Source organism: Geospiza fortis, unplaced genomic scaffold (assembly GCF_000277835.1).
Source record: "Geospiza fortis unplaced genomic scaffold, GeoFor_1.0 scaffold200, whole genome shotgun sequence".
NCBI classification, from domain to species: Eukaryota; Metazoa; Chordata; class Aves; order Passeriformes; family Thraupidae; genus Geospiza; species Geospiza fortis.
Window position 1 is genome coordinate 4501374 of NW_005054353.1, and position 25255 is coordinate 4526628.

A 25255-nucleotide genomic window follows, 5' to 3' on the forward strand; every position below is an offset into this window, starting at 1 on the left:
GCAGGTAGGTTAAAATAAACTCTTCTTTAGTAAGCTTGAGTTCATTCAAAAACTTATTATATTCACTGTAGTGTACAAAAGTGTCCTCTGTGGACATTTATATTGTTGTATTTCAAAACAGCATATTCCCTAAATTGGCCAGTCACATAGAAAGGCAAGGCAGTTTCCTTTAAATCCCAACAGTCTTAAATATAATTCATATGATGCCTGTGAAGCATCATTGCAACTTGCCAGTTCAGAGCAAATCCCTCTCTTTGAACACCTTGTTGTGATGAGAGCTGCCTGCCAAGAAAGCTCTCAACATATGGATTGAAGCTCTGAAGAATGTCTTTCTTGACTTAGAGATGTCTTTGACACCACTTTCACAGTAAGACTTGTAAATCCTTCTGTAATTTTGGGGAAGGATAAGAGATGTGTCTGCAAATGCACCTGATCAAAATATAAGCCATTCCAGAGGTATTTCCTAATCACCCCTTCACATTTCCCAAAAGATAAAGAAAGTGTAATTCACTGATGCCTACTTTCTGCCTTAAAGGGTCAGCCAGGCTGCCCTAAAGTATGCTACATTAAAAAAAGAAGTATCTGCATAAATAGCAGGATATATCAGGTGTTGTACAGATACTTCTGAAAGCAAATTAACAGCTAGGCTTTTGTAATGACTGATTTTGTTTATCTACCATATGGCAGCAAGTCTTAGCCCCTTTCTGTTCTGTAGGCTCATAGGGTCTTTTGAATGGGTACTTTAATTCTAGGGTAGAGACTGTGTACAGCCATGGTAAAAATGTTATAAGAATTTTTTATTTTTAATCTTTGAGCACTGTAGTTAAGTTTCTGTGTGGAAGATAAGATTGCAGAAGTACAACAATATTGCTCATGCAACAGAAGTTTTCTCCTGAACTTTTAAGTGACCCAAGGCTGGCTTTGGGTAAACCTTAAATGGTGTATCTAAACAATAAGTTTCCCCCTTGGGCTTGCAAATCAAACTAGAAATCTTGAAAATTGTCTCTCTCACAATAATTCCAGGAACTCCTGCTCCAGTACTGATATATCACAACAAGGGCCTTCTTTGTAACTCAGCCTATTTATTTCTACATCATTTTAGCTGCAAATGGAAGGGCAGCGCACAGAAAACTGAAAAAGAATCTCAGGCCCTTTGAAAGGATATGATATTTCCAGAAATTATTTTTAAACAGATGTTTTTCACCAGTAAAGTTGGTGGGCGAACATGTCAAAATGCGTTTTCCTAAAATATGATGTTTTGCCAAAACTGAAATATTTTGTTAAATTGCATCACTTTTGATAGTATTTGATAGAATCTTCTCTGAAGTCCAGAGTACATTGTTTTTCCAAGGACAATTAAAGAGATAACAAAAATTGTGCATTTGTTGAAAAAGTGGATATTCTGTGTAAATTTATATTTTTTCACTAAACATTGAAAGAATTTTAATTCAGGTGTTGAATACAGAAAAAAACCTAAAACTGCAAATATCCGTGGGGGCAGAAAATGTTTATCTTCCAATCCATTCTGTTTCAATTTGTAAGGAAGTAGCCAGAATGAAACATTATATTGTATCATCTTGAGATTAATTTTGTACAACTTTCTGATGCATAAGATAGTCATTAGCACAGAAAAAAAACCCTTTTTCTTGGTATGTCCAAGTGCAATTTTGAGTTTGTTGCTTGTTTTTCTTGTAAAATTGACATATTTTGTAGAACCACTAAAGCTGTATAAAATGCTTTAGGCCACAAAGTTGTAAAGACTCCAGGTTAAGAGGCAATATTGTACCCAGCAAGTTATGACATTAATTCATTGTGAGTAAGCAAAAATGCATTAATATAACCACATGTTTAAAACTTTCCTGGTGGTTGTCTGAGAGAGAGTTCTGTGATACCAAGGAAGGAATCTTCCTGTACAAAAACATAAACATCAACTTAATGTAAGTATTGTATGTCTGGCAAAAATGCAACAAAAGATTGCCAAGAGATTCTACATTCTCATCTTCCATAATGTAAAGCCCATATGGAGAAGACATTTTTCTGACAGCCTGAAAAGTGAATTCTATTCACTTGGGTTCTGTCAATTACCAAAAACTACTTTCCATAGTCTCTTGGACAGGTTATTCACAATTGAAATGCAAAAAGAGGTAAAGAGTTTGTATTTGTAAGGCTCATCTTGTTTAAAAGTGACCCTTAAAACACTGATGAAGGCAAGATGGTTTTTCTTTTGAGTTTTCTGGTACCTGCTCAGTATCAGCAAGTATTAGACGTTTCAGACAACCTTACAATATTCAATCTTCCTACCAACTGTAAGTCATATCAACAAAGCCATATACAGAGAGAAAAGAAGTAAAAGGAGACCCATGTTCATTTTACTGAGATTGTACTATTTGTTGCTGAAAAACAAAACCAGCTCTAATTTTAAACAAATATTCGAATCTGCATGGTGGTTCACCCATTCCTAACTCAGATGGAAAATGATGGTATTTCTTCCAAATGAGTTAAAACTAATAAGGGGACTAACAACTAATTGCACTAATAGCAATAAGAGCAATAAAAAATTAACATTGAAAAAAATAATTGAATCAAAGTATTTCTCTAAACAGAATAATTTTTTTGCATTTAGCCTATAAACGAAATTCTTAGTTAAGGTACCAGTTCTTGGTCTTAGTGGCTCTAAACTAAGTTGCATTATTTAAAAAAAAATACATTTATCATTAATTTGTGATAAAGTAACATTTGCTTTCTATCAGAAATTTTGCATTAGAAGTTATATACTATTTTGTCTCTAATGAATATTTCCTATTTTCAGTGTTCATCTGTACATGAATAACTACTTTTATGAATCAATTAAAATGTTAAACAAATATCACCCTGTAGTTCTCATCAAAATAAAACTTTTTTAAAGCTTTGAACTTTAACCACATATATTTCTTGTTGTGGAGAGGGGTGCAGTCAAAATTTAGATAATGTTATGTGTGTCAGCAAAGTACCTGTCACATAATACTCAGTTATACTTTAACATAAATGATCAGATTCTTGAGTTATGTAAAAAAACTATATTCTGCAAATAACCAGGAAAATATTTCAATTTGTCTTTTTAAATATAAAATTTCTACTTCAATAGCACTTTTTCTATCTTATTTTCCATTCTGCATACTATTCCAGCTCACTGAGAGATAATTGCATGAAGCACAAGATAAATATAAATAAGCAATATTCTACTAGATTAATTTTTCTTACCTCAGGCTTTCTCTCATCTTCTCCAAAAGATGCTATCACTCTCTCAACCAAAATTGTCTCTAGTAATACAGACACTTAAGGTCAAAATCTAAAAGACTGACATTTGAGACCACTTAATACATTCTAGGCGCAATGCACAAAGTCCAAAATAAATGAAAGGAAGACATGCTACTTTTAAAGAAATGTTACTTTCAAGAACTCAACATCTGTATTTACTCCTGCCACAAAGACATTCTGCTTCCCATCTAAGAATATAAGGGGTGATGAATTTCTTAAAATTACACCATAAACAAATAAAGATGGGTATAATTATCTGGATCTGCCTTAAGAATTACAGTAATCTTTGATACCATGAGGTTATACCAGCCACAGACAATATGGATGATTTTTGCCTTTGAGAGAGCCCTACTATATCAAATTCAGAGAGTGTTTTGAAGCTGTGCATTTTTATCCCAAGGCAAAAGTAACATATGCAGGAAAAAAGAGACTCTTCCACCTTTTATCACATATTAGTGTTTTCTCTGTAGATGTTGCTGATTCAAAGCAGTAAAAATTGAAAAAAAAAAATTGTTTTCTCTAATGTATCTTCTTTTTAGTGATAGCACCAATTAACACAGGAGGAATTTTAGTACTTTTTATAACTGTTGGCTCCTTATGTTTTTCTTCAAGCAGGTAACAATACTATAAACAACATCCTGTTTGATTAGCATGCCTTTAAAAAGTAGCTTATTCAGAGAGCCAATAGAGAAAATTTAGCGTCAAATAACAGACACAAATATTAACCTAAAGAATAGTTGTCCTACTGTCCTGCCAGTTTCCTACCTGAAACTGACAATGGTTTGAACATATGTCTTTCATGCCAATCCTTAGATCCTGTGTTGAGAAGCGCTGGAAAATATACCTATCTAGCGGAAAAAAAATTCAAACAAAAAAAGATCACAACTTGAACTTCCCCATGCCAGGCAAATGTATAGGCCTAATGCACAGGCTTTGTTCCAGACTCAGTGCGGTTTCTGGGGGAAAATTAATATTTTGAAAATCGAATTTAAATGCTCTCCTAGATTATGTCTGGTATGTTCTGCATTTCTTTGGGCTGGAGCTCTGAGGAGGCAAATCAAATCGCAAAAGACCTCTGAAAAATTTTAGCAATTGTCAAATGAGAAAAGCAGAGGATATGTAAGCTGAGGCAGATTATATTTCTATATTATTTAATTATTAATGAATTTTCAGTACAATGACATATTACAGCGAATGTCAGTACCATTTTCTTTCCTTGTTAAGACAAACATCAGGGAGAGAAGGTCAGTGTGTTTAATTATTTGTCTAATTGTCTACTTTTAATGCTCCACTATATCTAAACAAGCAACACTTTTCAAATATATGTGAGTGTTATATGAATTAACAGGATTTTTTTTAAAAAATTGAAAGTAACTCTCTTTTCTGGATCATTTATTCCTGTTTGCAATCACAAGTAATTGCAGTTGCTAATTCCCTATAATATTGACTCTGGCTCTATTTTGAAAGCAGTTGTATTTCTTGCCTCCACTGCTCCTGAGGAAGGGTTGTTACACAACCTTTTTCTGATGCTTAAGGACATTTTTCCCATTTCCTTCTTATATTTATCCATATGCTAATTTTCACTTTTTCCTGCTTTGTCCTTTAGTTAAATAGCACATTAGATTTGTGGATATATCTTGTCTCAATTTATTATTTTATATCATAGTGAAATTTTCTTCTTTCGTTCTTCATCATACCAGTAACGCCAGTTCTGTGACATGAATAATTTTCACTACAAAACTTCTACCCACTGTGTTCAGGTCAATAAATGAAATATTTAAAATTATTCATCTCAAGTTAGCCCTTAAAGAGCTCAACCAATGTCCGTGTTCAGCACAATACCCTGAAGTCTGCTTTTTGTCAAGACAGAACACAACATATTAATATTATACTATTTCTCAATTTCCTTGGATTTATTAATGACTTTAGATTATATCTTAAGGTCTATTTTCTGCAATTTTAACTAAGAAATGCTGATTAAATTAGAAAAGATGACCACTACTGCAAAATACTTTCCCTTCAAATCACTTTTCCCGAAGCAAGTAAAAAGAATGTACTAAGAAACAAAGCTTATTTAGGGTCTATACTCAGCTATGACCAGAAGCAGAAGAGCTAGAAATTTTAAAAGTAATCATCCTCCTGAAAGCCTTTGCAGCCCAACTCTGTAGGCCCCAGAGGATAGATAAACATCTGAACTTTTAGACACTTGTCCACGGCTTACCCAAATTCCAAGTCTTTTGGGGTCACCCATCATTATGAATTTCCTTATTTTTATGTTTGCTAGACCCTTTTAACCCTAAATTTTCAGAGTTTCATAGAATTTAAGTGCTCAACTCCCACAAAATCCAAAGGTTGTGTGATTAAATTCCACTTAACTCTGAAAAGATAGAGTTCACTATTACTTAATGTATAACCCTGTCTGAAAAATGTCATTAGCATATACAATTCACACCACTGTGGAAACTCTAGTATCCCCTTAAGGTGAAGCTGCTATAGTCTTGCTCTGTGTATGCATGTGTCAATTTTTTCCCTCATTTATGACTGCATATTAAAAAAACCCCAAACAAACCAGAAAACCCCCTACAAAACCAGCCTTCATAGTGTCAAAACTCCTGAACTTTATGAAGAACAACTTTTGTAAAATACCAAAATTTGCCAAGTTCTTCTATTTTTGTTAACTTAATGTGTTATTTAAAAACATAAATTTTAGAAGGAAACAGTATATACTTGCATGTATTTTTATGTGTTTTATTGTTTTAATGTCTTAGACCCTAATAAATGGATTTACCAATTATGCCACACTTAGTAGTATTTTTCATGTTTGAAAAAAATTTTTGACCACTTTTCATGTAAAACCATCTATGTCTACACATGCTCACAGACTGGGTAAATGAGGCACCCATTTAAAATATTTTTACATCTGAATGCCTGAAATTAGGAACAAAAAATCCTCACAAAGGGCCTAACGGGCTTCATTTTCAGTACCCAATTTCTATAATCTTTTTCAACACTAATCACCAAGTAAAAAAAAAAAATCTTCTCAACACAGTCTATTGTTTGATATTTAAACACTGTATCTGCCTTTCCAGCTGAGAGCTGAGATGATCACTCTGCAGGTCTTTCGTATAGATATTTCAGAAAAGAGCAAGAGGAATTCAGAGATGCTCCATTAATATTCCTATTTATTGCACTGTTCTTTCTTGTATGGACATATCAATTTCTCTCTTCTATTTCTTTGCCTTTGACCAGAAATACTTGTGGAAGATGGGATGGCATATAACAGTTTACAATTTCTCAATAATCAACACTGGTATGAATTTCTCATAAACAAAAGCTTTTTTTAGGTATGTGTCTTAGAAGACTCAACTTATTCAGCTCCAGAGTGCTGCTATCAAAAGTGGTGTATTTGTCAAAAGGAAAATACTGAGCTCTGATGAAGAGAAAATTATTATGGAAGGCTGCTGTGGCCACAGTCCTGCAGAGACTTGCACTTGTTCTGGGCTTTGTGTGTTGGGATTAGTGCCTTCAAAATCGATGTGATTAATAAATGCAATGCCTCACAGTGTGTGTGTGTTTGAACAGGAATGTAAGTTATTGCAGGCTTGCCTCAATGAAACAGAAACTTTCTGAAAGTTTCAGGTTTCTCTAGGGAGAGCTTCAGAAACTGCAAACAGACTAAACTGAAGAAATAAAATAAATCTGAAGCGCTTTTCCAGTAACTACAGGAGTGGGAGGGTGTTGATTTTAAAAGGCAGAATTTAATAAAAAGAACAGGATTAGCTGAAAAAGCTTTTAAAAATATCTTTGAATTAAAAAAAAATTAATTACAAGAAGTTCTGTGAAGTCTGATTTTTGGGTACGTGGAGAATTCAACTTATGGAATTAAATCTAAAATTGTGCTGCCTAGACCTGTTGAGGTCAGGATGCCAAGATTCCTAAATGACTCCTAAAAGTGTCTTTCATCTTTTTTCAAATTACTTTCCTGATCATTTATTCAGCATACACAAGAAATTAACCACTAAAGTCCAAGCCCCACCATTCCCCTAAAAAAACTAAGTGAACTACTAACTACTCAGTTTTGTATCCTAAACTGATACAAAAACCACTTTTACACTTAATGTCTCCAAAGTAGTTACCATAAAGTTATTTCAGAATAAAGCACATCCTTTCAAGAGAATGTTATGTTTGAAAGACACAACATATTTAATTGTCATTCTAGCTCTATTCCTGCAATAATCTAAGTATGACCATGACAATATTTCAGTTTTCCTCTGTGAGAACAATATATTACTTTGACATCAAAGCTTAGTTACATCAAGTGACAAAATGTTAGTTTGATATTGAGGGACAACATTATTTTTAATTTAATGGTGAAACAACATTGGTTAGAATTGCAATGCAGAAATTTGTTCTAATATGACTTCATTTTACAGTACCTTCGTTTGCTAAATTTTATTCCTATTGGCAAATTAAAATAACAAACTAGTTCACAGCCTTTCATTATTTTTGAATTTCCAAAACTGCATTAAAAGGCAATATTTACATCCTTAACTCATTACAATAAAGCTTTGTGTCATGGCAACAGAAAGCAGTAAATTTGTGTTCAAAATTTGCTGCAATCATTTCTGCAATGATACCTAGTTACATTTTTGTCTGCTGTTGAATACCCCTTCTTAGCTTCAGCCATCTTACTGGAGTTCATCATAGACTCTGTGCTGATGTTAGCAAGGAATAAAAATTAGATTGCTTCTAAATGGATGTTTAAATTGGATAATGTGCACAATCTCTGTCTGTGTGAGACAGCAGAATGATAAATGAGCATGCTTTAAAGTGGGAACCCCTCCAGGTCGTATGGCTCCTCAAATCCCCCTGAAGACTGGGAGTGCATCATAGACATTCTGTAGTGATAGGTATCAACAGTAATCACTTTCCAGCAAAAAAGAAGAATGACAAAAATATTCAGATGGAAGGACACAACATTAAATAATTCTGGTGTAGCTAAAGTGTTTACTGCTTTGGTGAAAGGAAGGAAAATAATTTTCTAAGATGCTGAGGTAGAGGGGAATTGAAACTATGTGATTGATTGATTTTTTTAATTGTAAAAACTTTCATCAAAGTTCAATATATGTCTATGCAAGTGCTTAAGATTTTGATCCCACAGAGTTTTCTGTTTCTGTTAAAGTGGTGGAATGACTTCCACTGAAATAAATAGAAGCCACTCTGTGCTGGGGGTAGTAGAAGGGCAGTATCAGGAAGAAAATTACCTTTGCTGTACTTGTGCTGTACTTATAGTACTTGTTCAATACACTGCAGTTGTGGTTGTACTGAGACCACTATCAATTCCAAAGAAATAAAAACTAACAAAAGATTCTGTAGAAATAATAATTAGCTTCAGCATAAAAAAACCACAAGGTCAGCCCCAAATGCCTTTCCTCATGTCAAGTCACACCTAATCACCCTGAGAGGAACCCCATCGATTTCAGTGAGAGTGTTTCTACCAAGGAACTGCTGGGGATGAAACACACAGGAATCTGCTCATGATGTGTGAATGGTCTGTATCACAGAGCTTCCATAATCTCTGTATAAACACACTGTAAATAGTTTATGCACGCTAAGGTGAAACATCCAGAGTGCACTAAGCAGGTCCAACTTGCAGTACTTGCTCTCTTGGTGAAGAGTGCTGGGATTGTCCTGCAGCAAACACTGGGAGTTGAAAAAAAGGTCAACAACAGTTATAAAATAAAGTTCTACCATATGGTAAGTTATCGTTTTCATATGCTGTGAGGCATAGACAGGCCATAGAGTGAGTTTCAGAGTAAAACTGAACCTTCTAAATCTAAGCTGAGCCCAAATCATGTCAATCATTAAAAGATAAGTGAACTACAACCAAAATTTATTTCTGCCTGTTCTAGGTATCTATCTTGTATTTTTAAGACAGGGATTTAGGAATTTTAACAAACTGAGTAAAGAGAAGGTTTTTATCATATATTGGTTCAAATAAAATTTCACAAGGTATCTAGTCTCATATATATATTTATATAACCTTAATTGGCAACGGTCAAGATGATCAAAACAGTAATTTCTCCTTCTCTACATGAAGCTTTGCATCATGGGCTGTGTAAAACTTCATAACTCCTTTGCAAGTGACATTTCTAATATATATAACAGATCAACAGAATGGATGGGGTGGGAAGGAAACTGGAGGTCATCTGGTGTAACACCCCTTAGTGGCAAGCCTGTATACCTAGATATAGTTGCCTGGAAGCATATCCAGACAGCTTTTGAATATCTCCGAGGAGGGAGACTCCGCTGGTCTCTCAGCAATCTTTATCAGCACTCAGTCACCCTCACAGTGTTTTCTGATTTTCATAGGGAACCCCTTCTGCCTCAGTTTGTGCCTCTGGTCCTGTCACCATGCACCTCTGAAAAGAGCTTGGTTCCATCCTCTTTACACCCTCCCCTCAGATTTGCACACATTTATGGGATCTTTCCTGAACTATCTCTTCTCCAGACATAGCAGTCACAGCTCTCTCTGCCTTTTTTCACAGAAGTTTCAGGCCCTTATCATCTTTGTGGTACTTCACTGACCTCTCTGCAGGGGCTCCATGCCTCTCCTGTGCTGGAGATTGCAGAATTGGACAGAGGCCTCCAGATGTGGCATCAGTGGTGCTGAAGGAAAGGTTGACCTTGCTCAACCTGCTAGAAACATTTCTCCTTAATGCAGCTCAGGATGCCCTTAACCTTTGCTGTAATTTTCAATGTGTTGTCCATCAGATCTCTCAGATCCTTTTCTGTGGAGGTGATTTACAGCCAAATGGCCCTCAAAGATGTAGTTATTAAAATTTATTTTTCTTTTCTCTCTACTTCAAGAATCTAGAAATGCAAAAAAGTTTGTCACTTGTCATATAAACAGTCTTTCCTTTTAGAAAATCTAAGAGGAACAAGTGTATGAGACTCCAGCTTTACAACACAATAATTTGGAATTAATGGACAAATGAGAGTCATTGGAAGAATATGCCTAATTAACTACTGTTCAGTGTACAAGTATATTTCAATGATATCTCAAGGAGTTATTTTAGCAATTCACCTTAAAACTCTCAGGACAGCTTAATAACGGTGGGCAGAAGTCATTAATGTTTGTCTATTTATCTGGAATCAAAACACATCTTTTCATAAATCCACAAAGATTTTGCGAGGCAGCCAGATAGAGATGATTCAGCTCTTTGGTAGTGAAAGCTGCAAGGGCAAGCCATCCAGGCAGACTGCAGGGCAATAGCTGGGAATTAAAGAAGATGGAAAACCTTGTGTCTCACAAGAGCTCCTTTGTGCAGTCCAGCTTAGCCCACTTTGGGAAGCAGCCTGTTTAGGTTTGTCCTCATGGAGACTTCATATTGTTTTGCAACAGCTTTCCTTGGCAACAGTTCAGATTGATTCAGCCAGCCTTTCTTGATATGACAGACAATGCAAGCACTGTCCAAAGGAAGAGAGAAAGAGATCCTGGTTGAGACCTGTCTGAAATAGCAACAGTCCATTGCCTTTCAAAGAGTTTTCTTTTACCCACTTCAGTGGCCATAAGCTTACCACAAAAGAAATCCTTTTTTGTCTCAGAAAGGTCAAACAGATGTGCCGCAACTGAAGACAAAGTAAGGACAGACCTGACTCTAGTGTCCTCACACAGCTGAACTGAAAAAGACTTGTGTAGCTTTTCAATCTATCTCCTGCCTTCACTTCTTTTTGGGATTAGAAGTTAAAGAGCCAGAGAAACAAAGACAGACTGTTTTAATCAAGAATCCCAGGAGAATACCTGCAATTGCAAGATTACCATTGTAATTTCTCAAAATGAAGCAGGCCAAAGAAGATTCCAACAAGCATACAAAAATTTGGCACTTTATGTAAACTATTTTCCCTAACAATTTAGGATGCCCCATATCTCAAATCCATGAAGGAATTTTAAATTCATATTGGAAATTGAGCAGAATTATTAACTAAAGAATATATTACTGCTTTTCCCACTGTTGGTCTATCCAGGGATGACTGCTAGCTAATTAAAATTTCCTGTGCTGATATGAATACTGTTTCATTTCTACTAAAATGCTCACAGTTTAGCAGACAATTTCCCTGTAAAACCTTGATTTTAATAATAAAATTGACTCAGAGAGGTTGTGTTAACTTGGAAATTAGCAGGTGAAGACAAAGTAAAAATAAATTAACAAATAAAGACAAAACAATTAAAAATATGTAAACTGTCACTGACAAAAAAAAACCAGATCCTCCTTTCTGGCCCTGTACACAGAAGTTCATTGTTACTATGCTTTCTATGGTGCAGAACTACAAGGAAATGTAGAAACTGAGATTTTTCATGCTATGAAGAAAGAACTTCATTAATACTAAATGTGATGTTTATGGTGAAAGAGCATCAGTTCTGGGAGCTGAGATTTAGCTTCTTATTTTTAGCATTTTCCACCCTCTTTCTGGTCACTGATAGGTATGGGAGCATTTTCCTAATGCAAATATTCTCTAATTGAGCTCTTGCTGCATGAATGAGTGTGGTTGTCCTTTGGGAGCTCATTACACAACCTTGCTCCCTTCCCCAAATATTCTGTAGCTTTCATACAGTCCCTCTCATTTTACAGTTGAATTATACCAAGAGACTACAAACATCTTCCTGAGCTGCATGTGAATTTTCAAACATTGTTTTAAAAAGCGTCTTAGTTTTGAAAAAGTAAAGCCACTAAAATCTCATTGCAGTGCTGGGTGTGACTCAGTGAGAAATTCTGCTGTGGAGACACCATCAGTTGAATATTTGTGTCTGCACTGCCTCTGTGCTCCCCACCTGAGTGCAGTGATTTATGAGACCTTGTTTTCTTCCACATTCCCACCCCAGTCATAGGAGGAACTTTCAGCTGCAAAGCTCAGTTTCCTCTGACAATGCAGTATTATTCCTCTGACAGCAATTAATTTCTCCTGCAGCAGAGACGCATTACTTTTTAGGAAATGCAAAATTTACTAAGGTCAGCTATCAGCTACACAATAATAGACAGACTGAGTATTTCAAACTATGAAGAATCAGTTTTATCACATTATAGAAAACTTAAGTATGGATCAAAATTAAAATTATCTTTCATTAGTGTCTTCTAAACATCCCCAAATACAAATGCCTATATGTTCACAAATGCCTATATGCCTATATTAAATCAAAATTAATCCCACTAAACAAATGTGAATTCTCAAGGAAAAGGAATTGCAAAAAAAAAAAAATGTTATTGTGAAATGAAAAATCTCTTTTTAAAATTATTTATTAAAATACAACATTGTAACACTGAATTTAAGATAAGAAATTTTATACAAAACACTGAGATTTCTGCCAAAGGTAATTGACCAGCTTGCAGTTCTCAGTTTTTCAAGTCTTCCTATACAGGCAATAAACATCCCTTTTCAACGGAACATTACATCTCCTTTAAACTTCCACACAGAAATATAAATACTAAAATGATTCACTGTATCATGCAGAACATTCTAGGAGGAAAAGATCAACACAGAATATTGTTCTATGTTGATCTTGTCCTCCTATAATATAGGAGTTAGCTCAGTTGTGTGAGCTAATATCACCAGCTCACACAACTGAGGACATACCTTTAGGATGTTTGGGACATTACAGCCTATAAGAGTTAGGGATGATAAAAAGTATTTTAAAATATTTACAGTAGGCGAACTCAACCAACATGAGGTCAGAAGATTACTACGTGATCTTTAAGGTCCCTATCAACCCAAACCATTCTATGATCACACACTCAATCAAACAGCATTTTTTGCAACTTCTCAATTATTTCTGTGTTAGACAAAGCTGCATATCTTCTCAAGGAAACTGAAAATGTTGTAGGCTTGCCCTTAGTATAGAACTACGAGAATTAATCTTTTAAAGTGTTTTGGATACGTATATCACATAATATAGTTTTCATTCCTCTAAGTAAGGTTGAAAACAAATTTTCAAAAATACAATTGAAGAAATAGTGAAAAATATGAACTCAAAAAGACCATACCTATTTGAAATACCAGTGGAAAGAAAAATTCATTTTCATTGAAGTAACAAACCAGTAGGCAAGCAGTTAAATTTTTCCACTTAAACATTTAAATAAGATAGACATTTACAAGATCCCAGACACTTTTCTGCATTCAATAGAGTGGTATCTGCAGAAATGTACCGGTGCTTGTTTTTGAAATTTCAATTTCATGCTTTTCAGCATGTTCTTACATATAGCATAGTGTCAATAATACTTTTTATTACATAGTACCATTTTAAATCACAAAAAAAAAAGAGAAGGTGTTAAAAAGTATATGTTTAACCTGTTACTTGGAAAAACTCACAGATACCATTCTCAGCAGGTGTTGGCATGAGCTGATCCTGAAAACCTCCAATACAATATTCCACAGCATTTCATTTGAAATTTCCTTTACTAGAATCAAATATCTATTTCTATTTGTCCAGTTCCCATGATCAAGGAGAATAAATTGATCACTGTTCTTTTTACTATCTCTTGTTTACTGGAAGTTGCTTATGTTTCCTCCCTAAATGTTTTGTTTCCTGGATTAAAAAAAACTCTAATCTTTTGACCATTTCTAATAGTTAATTGTTTCAAAACATCTTTTCATGCTTTTTTTTTCTTTCTCAATTCCTTCACGTTGATCTATATATCCCTAGTAGTATGGCAAGCAGCTGAGCAAAGCCATCCAAATGAACCCTTACATTTCCTGAAAAAAACCACCTTGCTAGTTAAAAATACAGCCCTCATCCTGGAATGAGATTTATTCAGTTCTCTTTGTAGCCTTCTAATCTTATGTTCTGTTTAGTTTGTAATCCATTTCAATAGGGCAATTTCTGCCATAAGAAAGAACTTGTTATGTATCATGCTTTTACTTTACAAACACTTAGTTTTAGTGTGCTTTACTTTGTTGACTGTCTCTTCAACTCTTAACAACCATTTTGAATGGCCTTCAGGAATTACATAGTGTTTAGGTCTTCTCAGTAGTTTGACTTTAGTGTTATCCTTCCATAAAAAAGATTAATTTATGAGAAGCCATTAGTGTCTCCTACAATAAATAATGCCTTTTATTTCTGCCTATGGGAGTTTAAAACAGCTATGGTCTCTTTCTTCTTCAAAGTAATAATTGACGACATCGTTGAGGTAATAAAGACAACAAATCCCAGCTACCTTACCTACACTATTAGTTCAAATGACTTCAAAAAAGTTAATGGCCAGAGCAATTCAAATGGAATTTGGCCCCAATGACACACTGGTCATTCTTATAACCATTAGGTAGAAATATGGTTTTGTGTGAATATTAAATTTTTTCAGTTCAATTACAACCAAATTACAGCAGAATCTTAGGAAGTTGTGTATACTACCATCATCTAGTGTATTCTAGGATACAGGCTCTTTTCCTGTGGTAACAGGATTAATATTGAAACAAATTCTTACATGTAAACACTAAGTGATACTTTTTATGTTTCTTCAAAATAATATTTCATAGCTATAGATGGCTTTTTTTTTAGTTTTCTATTTGTTTTCTTTCTGATTATGGAGCAAACACTGTCTACCCCCAAAAATTTCCAGAAGAGATTTTCTTTCTTCCTGACCAAGAAAGGTTAGGAACTTCTCCTCACTGCATTTCTAGGATAGCTATCCTGGGATACTCATCTCATTTAGCTGGCTTCTTTATTGGAGGTAATCTCACAGGGCTTGAAGGGAGGAGGGCATTATCGAGTTATTACCACTGAATGTTTTGTTTGTCTGGCCTCTTGATCAAATTCCCTTAATTGCATTACACAATCCCATTGTGCCTTAAATGCTACACATCTGGAATTGAGCATAAATGGTTTATTGGATGGATGTCCCTTATTTCTTTAAAATAAAGTACTGTAGGAAATCTCATTTTTCATATGAATTGGTCTGAAAAGATCTCAGAGTAGGCAAGGGTGAGGGAATTTGCTGTTACAAAAATGTTATGTGTAGTAATTAAAATGCTCCATGTGTTTCACTGAGGACTGAAAAGAATAGAGCATCTCTTTGATTATTTACAGACCCACCATTTCAAGATCATTTACTTAAGTAAGAAGATTTGGCAGCCTTGTATCCCCTGGAAACCTACACGAGGAGATTTGGATCACAGTTTTATTAAGCAGTGAAAAATAGTTTTGAGGTATTTTCTTCTTGCCCTCTCAATGGGATCTGCAAATATGGTTAAGGGACCTAGGGAAATTCCTTATCTGATCATAGCATTCGTAATACATAAAGTTCAGGTTTGCTTTTAACACGCAATAACATGAGACAAAGTCAATATTATTATTCAGATTTGCTCAGTTCTCCAAGTAGAACTAAAGTAATTCACTACGCTTGTTTATATTTTGACAATCAAGACCAATTATTGTTCTACGTGTAGTACGAAGACATCCCACCGTATCTACCATCTAATTTAGGGCAAGATAAAATTGATGTATAAAATACAAAATAAGGGGTAAAATTCAGAATAACTTATCAAATAATCAAATTAAACTATTGTGTCAAATTTTTCTTCCTTTTTTTACTATCCACTGCATGCCAATCATTATGATGCATCTAACTGATGGATTTGTATTCAAGATTTGATCCATCATCAGTGTCAAAGCAAGTTCTAATCTTTTTTTTTTTTTTTGCCATGTGTACCAATAATTATGTGCTGGTATCAATGATATACAAGATAGGCATTTCAAAATTATGACAGATGTATTTCCAATAATGACTACATCCGATACTTCACATTAATATTAAAAGAAAATGTATGAGTAAACAGAAGTGAGTCTAGCAGTAGAAACCACCATAATCACTGAAGGACAATATTTATTACTTTGGAGCTGTTTTTCAAATCCAATTAATCCTTCCAATTCAAATATCCTATTTTCTTCTTCTCCTTTCCTTTTCCTGTGAGGATGCTAAGGGCATCCTATGTCAAAAGAGGCATGTAATGCACTATGTAGAACAGTATTACCTTTCATGAATTTTAGATTGCTTAGACTTCAGTTTCTTTACATGTTTCACATTTTAAAGAGCTAGGAGAACAGAAGCTGCAAACAGTTTCTGTTTAATTCTTTATATTCTTTTATCTAGTGTCGTAGCAGGCTGTCTTCTATGATAAGCAAAAAAGCCTTTGAATTTCTCTTGATATAAACTGCTTTTATAGCCATATGTTTGAAAATTTCATCATGCAGTTCTGGTTCCCTTTTTGTTCTGAATTATTCTTTTTTATCTTTAAGATGGGGTGGCCAATTTTACATAGAGTATCCCAGACAAACCTATAAATGAATGATATAATGGCAATCATAAATATAGCAATGAATTGTGCAATGGCAGTAACTTTTTTTAATAAAATTTCCCAGTTCTTACAATCTCAAATGACTTAGGTTATCCTTCATCTGATGCGTGTCTTACTGTCTTGAACCAAGCTCCTCACTAACATATTTGCAATGACATTAGATTTTCAAAACATTCCTGTTGCTGTTCATTTTAGACTCTTCTAAAGAGCTTCAGTTTTTCCCTATGGTACTGTTATATATTTATCAGCATTGAAATCCAACTGCAATAGCTCTGACTTCATTCACTCCAGTACTTCATCAATCTCTGATTTTCTTTTACTGTCCTCTGACTGACTTAACAAAATCCTTATCATCTATAGTTGTATTTCTTTCTACTTTATTTTTACCAAATATTTTCTACTTTATGTCAGTGTCTCTTCACCTTCCCCATAAAACCAATGACAGTAATGCAGAAATTAGTGAACTTTTAAAATACTTTAATACTTCCTTCTTTGGAAAGAGAAAGCCTCTTGAAATAAGATTTCATTTGGGAATTAGTAGAAAAGAGAAAGCCATGATAAGAATCCTGGGGAAAATATTATTTTGTGAGGCAACAAATATTGGAGAACATGTCTAGAAAAGGAAAGCTGTTGACCAGAACAGACAGACTTGACACTCACTTCCCCCCTCACTTTGACATTGTCTTCTTTGATAAATAACTCTTGTCCCCAGCTTTAATTTGTCATTTTCTGTGTGGTTATAGAATTTGCCAACTCAAATCCTGTTCTGTTTGGTAATTGTCTTCAAGATCTTTGAGATCAAAAAGAAAACCTTAAACTCAAAAAGGAAGTTGCTTACCATGATGGACTTCTGTACAAAGTTCTTTTTTCTTCAGTGACTGGAATCAGAAGGAAGGTAGAAAGGCATATTTCATGTCAGCTGCAATGTGCTTATGACAGTCACATTCAGTTTCTAACCACACAGTGAAAGTAGTCTTTAGGGGAGTCAGGAAGAACTGTAGACTACCTCAGTAAAATTCTCATTAGAGAGAAAGGAATTAATTTTTCCAGTCAGCTAGAGAGGCAAAAAAGACATTTTTGGAAACTGATGCTACCTGCTCATCCAGTGTCAGTGAGGAGTCAAACTTAGACCTCAGAGGCTTTGGACTGTTTTTACGAATGGCAGCTGTATTTCTTCATTAAAAGGTAGAAACAACTTTTTTGACCAGATATTCATAGATTTTTTTCCTTTTCTGGTCAGTATTATTCCACTGTTTCCTAGGTTCAGCTTGACCAGTGGGAAAAGACTTTTGGCATTCTGAGACTCCAAAAGCAAGGAAGTCAAAGTGCATCAGCTGACGTAACTTCATAATTTCCTTCCTTGTGTTGATTGCTAGTACAGGCAGGCACCAATGTCTGTCATTATGTGCTTCTCAGTTGTGTGCATCAATGTAAATTGCCATCTGGTGCCCAGTCTTCACAGAGCTTTTGACACATCCCACTATCAGAAGCAATAGCTTAGATGTTGCAAGTGGGGGACATGGAGATTTGAACTTATAGCTGTTAAAATAGGAAGATGGGATGTGTAGAATTAAGATCCACCTTCTAACCTAGTGCTGTCAGTTCAGGGCTGGGACCTTTCTTTTAGGCAAGAAGAAGCATCTTTTACATGAAACACAGAGAGAAAAAGAAAGGAGACATTCATGACAATATTTTTACAACTCCAAACTTCCAAGAAGATAGCCATGGTAAAAAAATCAAATCAATATAATGAAAACTCTACCTGATACAATTCACTTATTGGCAGTCTCTCTTTTTTAGGAAAATATGCCAAAATATCTCCAAATATCTAAAATAATTCCATTCCAGTCTTTGAAAGATGTCAACTCCATTAGGCATCTCTTGAGTGGTTCATCTCTATGAATTTGTTTTTAGATTCGGGCCAAGCGGCACAGACCTCGTACATTCACATCTCGTAGAACATGGCCCTATGTCTGTACTTAATCCTGTGCTGTTTCTGAGTAGCAAATGATGTTATGTTTAATGTGCTGGATTTTTTTTTTAATTCAAATGCAGTGTTGAAGCCTACTACAGTGTTGTTTTCTTTTTTTAACAGCACAATATCGGAATGTGTGTTACATGGCAAGGAGTAAGCTGGGAATGTATATGAGTGCATTTGAGATAGAAAAGCTTTTGGAATAAACAAGGAAATATGGGTAAAAGTTCAATATCTGATGCAGTCTTGAAAATGCTGCCTATTGGGGAGGGTCCTGGGCTCATGTTTTATCCACAAATCATGCCAAGGCCATGTCTCAGAGAAAATTAGTCACCATTAGTGACTAGACAGTATGTAGAAGCATGACAACAAGGAATATAGATAGCTAAAAGTTTATTTGTCTGCCTCAGTATTTTCTATTTAGCAACATAAATACAGGTTTTGTGAGGAATGTAGGACTTGGGAGGAATGTAGACACTCTGTCTGGGCATGTAGGAATGAGATGAGCCAAAGCTCAAATGGAATTCAGTTTGGCTAGGATTGTCAAAGGCGGCCAAAGGGGCTTCTAAAAGTAGGTAGGTGACAAAAGTAAGACTAGGAAAAGCATGGGTACTGCTGAAGAACAGGCTAAGGAACCGAATGCTTTCTCCACTTCAGTCTTTGCTAGTAAGACCAGTCTTTAGGAATCCCAGGTCCAAGAAAAATAGGGGAAACCCTGGAGCAAGGAATATGTACCCATGGTAGAAGAGGATCAGGATAGGGAATACTTAAGCAAATGGACTCTGATGGAATACTCACAGATAATGAAGGAGGTGGCACATGTCATTGCAAGGCCACTCTCAATAATCTTCAAACAATCATGATTAGAAGTGCCTGAAGACTGGCCAAAAACAAGCATCACTCATAACATCAAGAAGGGCAAGAAAGAGGATCTGGGAAACTGCAGGATCATAAAGAAGAATGGACAGGATGGGGAGAGGGTGAGGTGGACTGAAAAACCAGCCAGGGTCACATAATGAGGATCAATGGCACAAAGTCTAGTTTACACTAGTAATTGGTGTACCCCAGGGGTGAATACTGGGTTCAGCCTGTTTAACACCTTCATTAATGATCAGCATTCTGGGGCAGAGTGCATCCTCAGCAAGTTTGCTGATGACACAAAATTAGCAAGAGTGGCTGATATGCCAGAGGGTCCTGCTGCTGTCCAGAGGGACCTCAGCTGGATGGAGACATGGGATGACAAGAATCTCATGAAGTCCAAAAAGGGCCACAGAGGTGACTTAGACAGAAACATCTCTTCCGTGAGAGAAGGCTGAGAGAGCCAGGACTGTTTAGCCTGGAGGAGGATCAGGGGGGATCCATGCGTCTGAAGGGAGGGTACAGAGGACAGAACCAGGCTCTTTCCTTTGGTTCCCATGACAGGACCAGAGGCAGTGGGCACACACTGTAGCACAAAAGGCTCCCTCTGAACACAGGAAACACTTTTTTTACTGTGACAGCAACTAAGCACTGGCACAGGCTGCTCAGAGGCCTGTGGAGTCTCCCTCCTTAGGGATATTTAAAAGCTGTCTGGGTTTAATCCTGGGCAGCTGCATCTAAGCGCTCCTGCCAGAGCAGGTGTGTTGGACCAGATGACCTCCAGAGTTCTTTTCCTCAATCTCAATTATTCTATGAGTCTTTGGTTCTAGATTGGATCACCCACTTGTAGTCCAAGACAGCTACCTCAATGTCAGCCTTGAAAACAAGCTAAATTTAAAAAGATCACATAGGTTGAATTCATTCATAGGAAAAAACCCTCAACTTAATTAATAATTTTTGGTTTTTTTAGGTTTCTTTAGCACATTGTAGAGTACTAAATGTAAATAGAGCATAGGGTAGTAGCTCAACATTGGCATGAAAATTGTTTATGATAGCAGCAAGTTATCTGAAATAAACCAGCAGTGCCTGTTAGCTCTCTCTGATTGAAAAGATGCAGATCTTCAAACACAGAAGGTTTGGAAAACTATTTAGATAGGGCACAGGAAGTCACAATGTTTTGGTCCACTGCCCAGTACAAGGTGGTCCTCAGACAAGTTGAGGTCAGCTTCACAGGACTAGTGTAACACACTATAAATAATATGCACAGAGGTTTTGGCTATTTCTACATACATGCATGACATTTTAAAGAGTATCTTTATTTATAGGGACCTAACCTGACTCATTCACTGCATTTGAATGAAATCATATTACTATCCGCTTGTCATAGCTGAGTTCTGTTGCATTATGTACGACTGCCTGGAGAATTGGCTGACTGCTGGGAAGAAAGTATGTTATACATTTCCCTGAAGTGTCACAACAATGAAGAGTAGATATTCTTTTGTGATTTCATTGCTCTTTCAACCTCTCATTAAAGGTAATTTAGAAATAAAACTTATTTTATAGGCAGTCATTCTCTCCAATTAAGTCACTCTATCCTCCTCCTCCTCCTCCAGATTTTTAGAGGCTGCCATTTATTCTCTCCTAAAAATGTCATGTTTTGGGACACTGTCATCCTAGTCACAACTTAAAGAATTTTCTTGCTTTGAAGAATCAAGGTACCAGGAAATCAGCTATGTGAGGCTTTTGGTCAATTTATTTATTAGGTTTTTTTGCCATGCTGGTAATTGGTAGTTTGTTATTTCCGAATGTAGTGATAAAACCAGGAGTGGCTTTTGCCTACAAGGACTAGACTTTTGATTACATATTAATACTGTCTTTTAATAAAATGCCAATTTTTATAAGAGCTAGAAGCCACAATAGCTACATTTAGGAATGGTTAACACTAAGACCTAACAATAAAAGAATAGAAACTGAAGTTTTGGTTAATATTTGAGCAACAATTGATTTTTCAGTTGACCCCAAGAACTGAATGTGATCTCCAGATTTATAGTAGTGTATTCCTGACCTAAAGAACTGAACACTGAAAGCCAGAGCTTTAATTGGTCTGAGTCCGGAAGGAAACAGTTGAACTCACTGCCGTTTGAGAGCAAGGTATTGTAGCTTAAATTTCAGTTGAAATGCAGATATTTTACATTGCATATCAGAAATCTTTTCTCAGTGAGCACCACAGAGCTATTATGATTTCTGCAAGCCAAAAATTTAGACTAAGCCCCACAGCAAATATTCTAATTTTTATGGAGGAATGACAGTATGACTTTACTCTGGAGAAAATAATTTGGAAACTTGTATTAAACCAGGAATGTTGTTTTTTTTTAATTTTAGAATCAGTCTTGCTATGATACGGGATAGCCAATGGCATTGCCTTCAGTCTTAGTGATGGTCCACACTAATGAGCTGTAAACATTAAATCATAGCATGAGCATGTAGTAGTTACAGGTGACCTTTACGCTGCAGTAAGTAGAGAAACAAGTTTGCTGTGTGTTACAGAGAGATTAGACAGCTACATCCCTGCGAGACCTGGTTAGGAACACAATGTTTTCCCATGAAAAAATACTGAATTGGTAGAAGAATGACATGTGCTGTAGGAATGCATCCATTTCACTATCATCCCCTTGGAAAGGAGAGAAAACCTGTTTTGTGACAGCTTATAGACCTTCTCTGCAATTGCTCCAGCTCCTGAAGCAGCTGGACTGCTTGACATTCAGGAATCATAAGCCACCTCCTTGGAAAGCTGGGTGCCACAGAAATCCCAGGCCCTCCCAACACAGCTGGGCTTTCATGGTTCATACCCCTTAAAATACTTCACACTGCTCCAGGAGCGAGGTCCTCTGGTTTTCAATAGTTTATAAATCATAGTTCTTGTATATTTTATTTTTTGCCTTCAAAAACGTGTCTTGAAAAGTCTGAATGGAAGCTCTTAACATTTTAACTTCTACATTGATGTATCTCCTCTATTGTAATAAATTGTGACATCTTGAATCAATGTGCAAAACTGCTCCATTTTAATATCAAGTAAGAGAAGAAATGCTTGGAACAAGAAAATAAGGTGATCATTCACTACAGGTTACAGTAGCAGCTGTTTCATTACTGCAGAAAAATGCAACCAAACCGCTATAATAAAAACAGATGTCTATATAAAGTGTGATGAGGACTCATCTAATTTTCTGGTTCAAAGTTTTAAAGCTTTCTATAAAACCTCTACAGAAAAGGCACCCTGAAGAGAAAAATAACATAAACTTTATGTCAGAGCAATTTTTCTTAATTAGGATTCCAAAAGTCAAAAAAGTGAGAGTAATTAAGAAAATTAATTTAAAATAAAGTCTAATATAAAATCACAAATTGAGTATATAAGAATAATAAAATAAGAATAAAATCAGGTTTTTAGATATTAAATTATTTCTTAATTATAAAAATTTGCATTTTTAGAGGACTTCCAAACAAAATTTGAAATCTTTTGAAATAAATATTTTACTTAGTCTGAAATTTAATTCATGATTAAATTATTTTGCCACAGAGACCTTTGTAATTTTTAGATTTCCTTTTAAATAGAAGCAAATGTCAAACCCCCTAGCAATGGATTTTTCTGCCTTAGCCCATTTCTGTTTGCAAGCACCAAAAGATTTCTTTAAACTGCACTGTGAGAATGTATTTTCTTTGGCAGTATCAAAAGCAAGGAGATATCTTTGCAGATATCAATTAAAATGCCTTCTATTTCAGTCTACAGTGTATTTCAAACATATGTCTGCTACCAAGATGCCAGTTCAGTATTTACCATTCCTTTGGGATTTATTGTTACTATTTGCAAAGTACCTTTGGAAAGAAGAACATCAGAAGCAGATTGAATAATAGTGAAATGAACCAAGTCTGAAACACCAGATAGATTTGAGAATCATCAAGAACTAACCGTAAAATAACAATAATGTTTTATAAACTGAAGGTGTTTGCAGGAACATTGTGCGTGTTAATTAAAAATTTTTCATGTATTTAATTATAAAGATTTTTTTTTCCCCTATGAGCATTAAGCATCTGTCATGACATTTCTGTACAGATGTACAGGTACAACTGTAGCCAGAAAGTGTAAACTGCAAATGTCTGACAGCCCATCTGCCCTCAGAAACATTGCCTACCTACCCTGATTGGAAAAGTACAAGTCCCGATCTTCAGCATATGTGAAAATTTAATTTTATTATCTTTAAAACCCAGATAGCTGGAGATGTAGTTATGGATTTGAAGCACATAATAGTGTTTTTGTCCAAGACTTTTTATGACTAGACTGATTTCTTGGGTTACACAACTTGTTTGTTAAAAAAATGGAAATAAAATCAGGAGAAAATTCTGATTAGTGAGTGGTTTATTTTAAGAATAAAAAAAAAATCTATATTTCATTTTATATTTTTCATTTTCAAAAGAAAATATTTGCATTATTGGGAAATTACATTTATAGGAGTTTGGGGTTTATTAGCACTTAGATAGCTATTCCAATATTTTTATAGAATATATAATAATAGTGTGAAACCTTCAATGGAAATAATTATTAAAGTGACTTTTAAAAAAAGTAGTCTTTCATTTGAAACACTTAACCAGGATTTGATTTTTACACATATCTGGAAAAATACTGTATCCCTTTTCCACCTGCAGACCTCATGATTTAAAGTTAAAATACAATATAGATGCTGAGTATGCTGAGTGATGCTTCTTTTTTTTTTTTTTTTTTTTTTTTTTTTTTTTTTTTTTTTTTTTACTAAAACTGAAATGCTGGGATGTATAATTTACCTTAGGGGGTGTGAGAATTTTTGAGAAAGGTATTGTCAGAGATGACTGCATGCTCAGCTGTAGCCAAAACACTGAGCTCTGCTAGTTTTAACCTGTGGTCGCCAAAGTAATGATCATGACTTTGAAAGGCTGTTGAGCTGCAGCACCTCCCAACACCTTTTTTGCCAATAAAGTTGGAGTGCTATTAAATTCCTCTTTTTTTCTTTCTTGTGCTCATAAAGATGTACATTTGTCATTTATTTACCACATCAAAGTCCTGAGAAGAATCATTTAAACCTGGTATCCTGGTTTGAATGAAGCTTTCCTTGCCTCTCAGGTGCCATAAACCCTGCTGCAAACTGTGCCAATTCTGAGTGCAGCAGTCTAGATACAATATCCTGTTTTCCAGAGCCCCTTCCAGAGTCTGGGGCCTTTACAGGCTAGTGACACTCTCTTTCCCCTGAAGCATTTATTTCCTCCTCAGAAGATATTTTTTCATGCTCTAAAGCATGCCTTGCCATAATTTTCTGGAAGCCAGCCACATCCAACAGGTTAAAACCTTTCAAGATTGTCCAGTCTGCAGGATTTTTTAAAGAACAGGAATAACTCAAGTATGATGTGGGTCCAAATGCAGAGTTTAAAACACTAAAGATATGTAAAAATAGTGCTTAAGAGCAGTGGAGAAATGTTTCTTTGCCTCCTTTATCTCCAGATTCACCATGGTATAGAAGCTGATTCCATAGATACCATATCCTGGTGATTTGTGCATGAAACAATTGAACAGATATTTCAGATCTTCCTGGGAAGAAAGTACAGATTTGAGGAATATTTTGAAAAAGCCAGTAAAACTACAGCTATGGTACCGCAGCACACCCTGATTCACAGGGAGAGAGATCAGCGTAGCCCACCTCACAAATCAGGGTGTGCAGAATTGTTAAAATACCCTTGTGGCTTCTTTTAGCATGT